This window comes from Lactuca serriola, chromosome 7 (assembly GCF_051521515.1).
Source record: "Lactuca serriola cultivar US96UC23 chromosome 7, Lser_US96UC23_V15, whole genome shotgun sequence".
NCBI classification, from domain to species: domain Eukaryota; kingdom Viridiplantae; phylum Streptophyta; class Magnoliopsida; order Asterales; family Asteraceae; genus Lactuca; species Lactuca serriola.
This window is the reverse complement of record NC_136414.1, coordinates 94,301,238-94,305,559: the sequence shown is the minus strand read 5'-3', so window position 1 is coordinate 94,305,559 and position 4,322 is coordinate 94,301,238. Positions and strand designations below refer to the sequence as shown.

The window sequence follows — 4,322 nt, the reverse complement described above, 5'->3', positions numbered from 1 at the left end:
ATGTAAGCGTATCTAAGTAAGCGTATGTATTTGTAAGTGTAATCATGTAAGCGTATCTAAGTAAGGGTATATATGTAAGCGTATTTATGTAAGCGTAATCATGTAACATGTAATGTATTAGTATAGACTCGTGAATGAACTGACTCTTGTGTGATTCATTGTACCTGGAATAGTAAGTAGTATGTTCTAAGTATACATATAATAGTTACTAATGGTGTACGTGTATAATCGAAAGCATGCCTTTGCTACCCAAAGGTACTGAACTAATGGAAAGAAGCTTTTATGTCTATATATGTATACATGATATATAACTAATATTTAGACGACATTCGGACGGATAATCGATACCCTATAGCCACATCCCAACGAGGAAAATGAAATAAAGTGAGCTAGCCTTCCTAAGTCTTTTAAACATTTTTTATATAACTATACATATATGGGCATGCAATTGATAATATAAAAGCATAAAAGAATTTTTGTAAAACCTTTGAAAAAGATTAATATCTAAGAAAAGATTTACTTGATGTCAGTTTATAAAACGGTTTGAAAGTATTTGTTTGATAAAACAGTCTAAGTATAAAGGAAACCTTTGTTTGGAACACAATTGTAAAAGAGTTTGAAATGAAACATACAGTATGTAAAGCAGTTTGATGAAGAGTTTTAAACATATAAAAACGTTTAAGAAAAACATTTGAAGAAATCTGTTTGGTAAAACAGTCAATGTGTAGTAAATCCTTTTTGCATGTTAGTTATTAATCATTATATCAATGCTGAGTCTGTGCAATCCCAGCAACTTAACATCACATGAGCTTTGTCATTTAACCCCAAACCCAAGGTCTTTACATTTAGCCAAAGGTAATGTAATCAACAGTTAGGTGTCTTTTAATTCCTCTATCTTTAAGTTTGTAGTTCTTAATAAGTTTTAGTTAATTTTTGACTTATACTTTAACACATTGATGTTGTTTTAGTTTTATATTATAAAGAAATGGCTTTTTAATTGTTGATGGATTCTCAAATTTGTCTCTTTTACACAATCAAATTTATGGTAAATTACCTATTTGAATTGCAGATTTTTTTATTTGTGTTATAGCAACGAGATGCACTCACTTTATGCATCCTATCACTATGCTTTCATTGTTTCTCAAACTTCAATTCCATTAGTAGTGAGATTAATAGGAAGAATTTGTATTTTTTTTTAATGTTAGCATTGATGAGTTTTTATATTTTTTTAGGGTTGAATCTATTTCAGCTACTTTGGTCATCTACAAGACTACAACCTCTCTCAACTTTATCTACAGGTAAATCAAATTCCCTTTTCAGTTTCCTTCATCAGCCTATTTACTATACATGTTCTTTTTCTTGATTGTCATCTTTCTATTTAAAGATTTATTTTCAAGCATATCTACGTAAAGCCTTAATAAGCGGGGTAAAACTCTATACAAACAAACATCAGATAAAAAAACAACAAATGTGTAATGGTAGGACTGGGAAAGGTAAGAAAAAAGCAGCAGTTGCAACTGTCACTCTCATGTTATTAGTTTTGAATCTGTAACGGTAACAAGAAATGTCATTCATCTGGCCCTAAAGAAAATTATCCGCTATTAAAACATTTTTTATCAACATTTTCTTTTTATTTTATCCTGTTATAGCATTGTACTTTGAAACTTTTATCTAATTATGGCTATGTCAACATGGCAAATATGTTATTTAACTTTTTAGATTGTTAAACTACAACCCTATTCAGGAACGTCTTTTAATAATTAAACATTTCTCTTATGGTAGATGGTCCATCTTTAACTGACGGTACGGATGGTAATTCGAAAGAAACTACAACTTCCTTTGAATAAGGAACGAATGAGGTTGAGAAAGATAATTATAATTTCATATTGGATTTTATATTTTCGCCTGGTGACATATATGATGCCAAAGGATGAACGGAACCAACGAATACAATCACCTGCATTTTTTAATAAAAACGACACTCAAATCAGACGCATACGACCTATGCAGAGCATGAGCAACATATCTAGTCATAATTATATATTGAAAAATGAAACATAAATTTGGAGGGACTTCATTTTCAATTTGGAGGAGTTCAATTTTTACAATCTTCTAAAAAAATTCCAATTTCCCTGTCTTTACCAAAATTTAACATTTTTTTTGCCATACCCAAAAATTAAATAATTTTTCTTTTTACTCTTTTTAAAAAAAGATCAGACCTGAAATCTCTCGCTTTTCTTCTATATTCGTCGTTTCCAACCCACGGATATGCACCTATGCATAATTACAATTCGAGCAGCGCCGCCGTCAGCAGCATCAGCACCCGCACCTCCATCCTACCACCGCAGTCTCCTTCCATAATTTATTCAACTGTTACACCTGGTTTGTAGTGTTCTAATCCTCCCGAAGCTGTTGGGTTCGTTTAGTTTCAGTCGAAAACATCGACTACGGACGATTGTAAACCGGTGATTTTGTGTTAACCGAGCTCAGTTCAGAAGAAGCTATAGAGGAAAAATCGAATTCATTCAGGTATCAGTTGATTACATCGGTTATTTTTGTATATTATGTGTTAATTCATTACATGGTTATTTTTGTATGTTATGTGTTAATCCATGAATTGTGTGTTAATGAACTGATTAGATGTGATTTCGTTAACTTAGGATATGAAGTTTAGGAAATTCAGTGTCAATTTGGATTCTTAATGACTTAATCCGTGGTGGATGTCAAGTAATGAAACCCTAGAATACATGATTAATCCCTTTTGATACTTACATGAAATCAAGATCTATATAGTTTTTTTCTTGTGTTTTCAGGAATATCAAGATCTATATGGCTGGGATTTTAGACAAGAGGATTATGTCCCTGTTGGTTCCTAGTGATAATAACATTTGGTGGGTTTTCTACTTGTTTGTTGGTGTGATCGATTTTTCCCTTTTCATGCTTGGTTTAGCTGCTCTTACAAAGTTCGTTGCCTTTTTGATGATCACTTCATAAGTTCATTGTTGGAGTACCATTATTGTTTTGTTTACCTTTGGTAGCTTTGTTTTATCCTTATATTATTTATGCTTTTTAATTTTGGTAATTTTTTGTGCAGGGATTCACTGAGCTAGGTTTTTGTTGGCTGATCCATATTAAAAATGACCCAACATTATAATGTTTTGTGGAGGGGGGTTGCTTCTTGGTGATATTAAAAATGATCCAACATTATAGGGTGCGTTTGGTTGTGGAAGATTTTTCAGTTTTCTAGGAAAATTTTCCAAGAAAAACGGAAATTTTGAAAATTCGTTTGATCGTTCAGTTTTCTAAAATTTTCCAAGAAAATGAAAATTTTCAGTTTACCAAATTGTATCTAAATTAGAAAAGTGATTTTAATAGTTTTCCAAAATTTTCATGATGGAAAATGAAAACTCCCTCGGTTTCAACCAAACGCGTTTTGTAAAATTTTCATTGAAAATTGAAAGCGAAAACTCAACTCTATTTTCTGAAAACATTTTTTTAGAAAATGAAAACAGTTTTCTACAACCAAACGCACCCATAATGTTTTGTTTTCTTTTGTTCTTGCAGGTGTTATACTTAGGTTGCAGTTTTAGTTTGGTTTTTACTTAGGCGTTGTTTGTTTTTTCTAGAGGCAACAGGTCTGTAGTTTGCGAACTACATCTGCAGACCTCTGTAATAGAAAAGGTGAACCAATTGTCGGGATTTTGTAAGAAGAAGACTGTTTGTTTTTTGAACGTGTGCAAACTGCTAAAATAAACTGACATTAAATATATTGGTTTTTTAAAGTTAAAAGAGTTTTTAATACTAAAATTAAAATAGTTCTAGGTTTATAACTGAAAGATACTATCATATTACAATTCTTTTTAAATTCAGTTAATTTTTTTTTCATATTGTAATTTGTTAGTCGTATTTATATTATTCATATTGAAATTGCATAATTACACAAGAGAAATATGTAATTGAGATTGCAACCCCAATAAAATTTAAATATAATAACACACTAACAGCAACAAATAAGATAATATGTAAAAGAAATACCGTACCACACTAACATTGACAAATAAATTAATATATAAAATCAATATGAAGTTAAACAGTTAATACGTGTGTAAAACAACGAGGTTAGGAGTATATGTTTTTTTAGATAAAAACTCTAATTAATTTGTAAATAAATTTTAAATTACCTTTAATTGGTAATTATTTTTTTTAAAACACTACACCCGGTTAAAAACTCTTGATATAAAATGAATAAAATAAGAATGATGTTTTTTTTAAAGTTAGAAGATTATCGAAGTGGTTTGAACACTCTAGTCTACATGTGCGTC

At 30.4% G+C, this 4,322-nt stretch overlaps 1 long non-coding RNA gene across 2 annotated transcripts; it reads left to right on the top strand.

Annotated features, from left to right (window-relative positions):
- Positions 1–2,205: 2,205 nt before the first annotated feature.
- Positions 2,206–3,767, top strand: LOC145064791 (uncharacterized). Of its 2 annotated transcripts, XR_013688085.1 has the most exons (5): positions 2,206–2,529; positions 2,661–2,727; positions 2,814–2,891; positions 3,095–3,211; positions 3,565–3,767. It is a non-coding gene; the product is annotated as an uncharacterized LOC145064791 (long non-coding RNA). The 2 variants fall into 2 exon arrangements; XR_013688084.1 differs by lacking the exon at positions 2,661–2,727 and having other exon boundaries at positions 2,213–2,529.
- Positions 3,768–4,322: the final 555 nt, after the last annotated feature.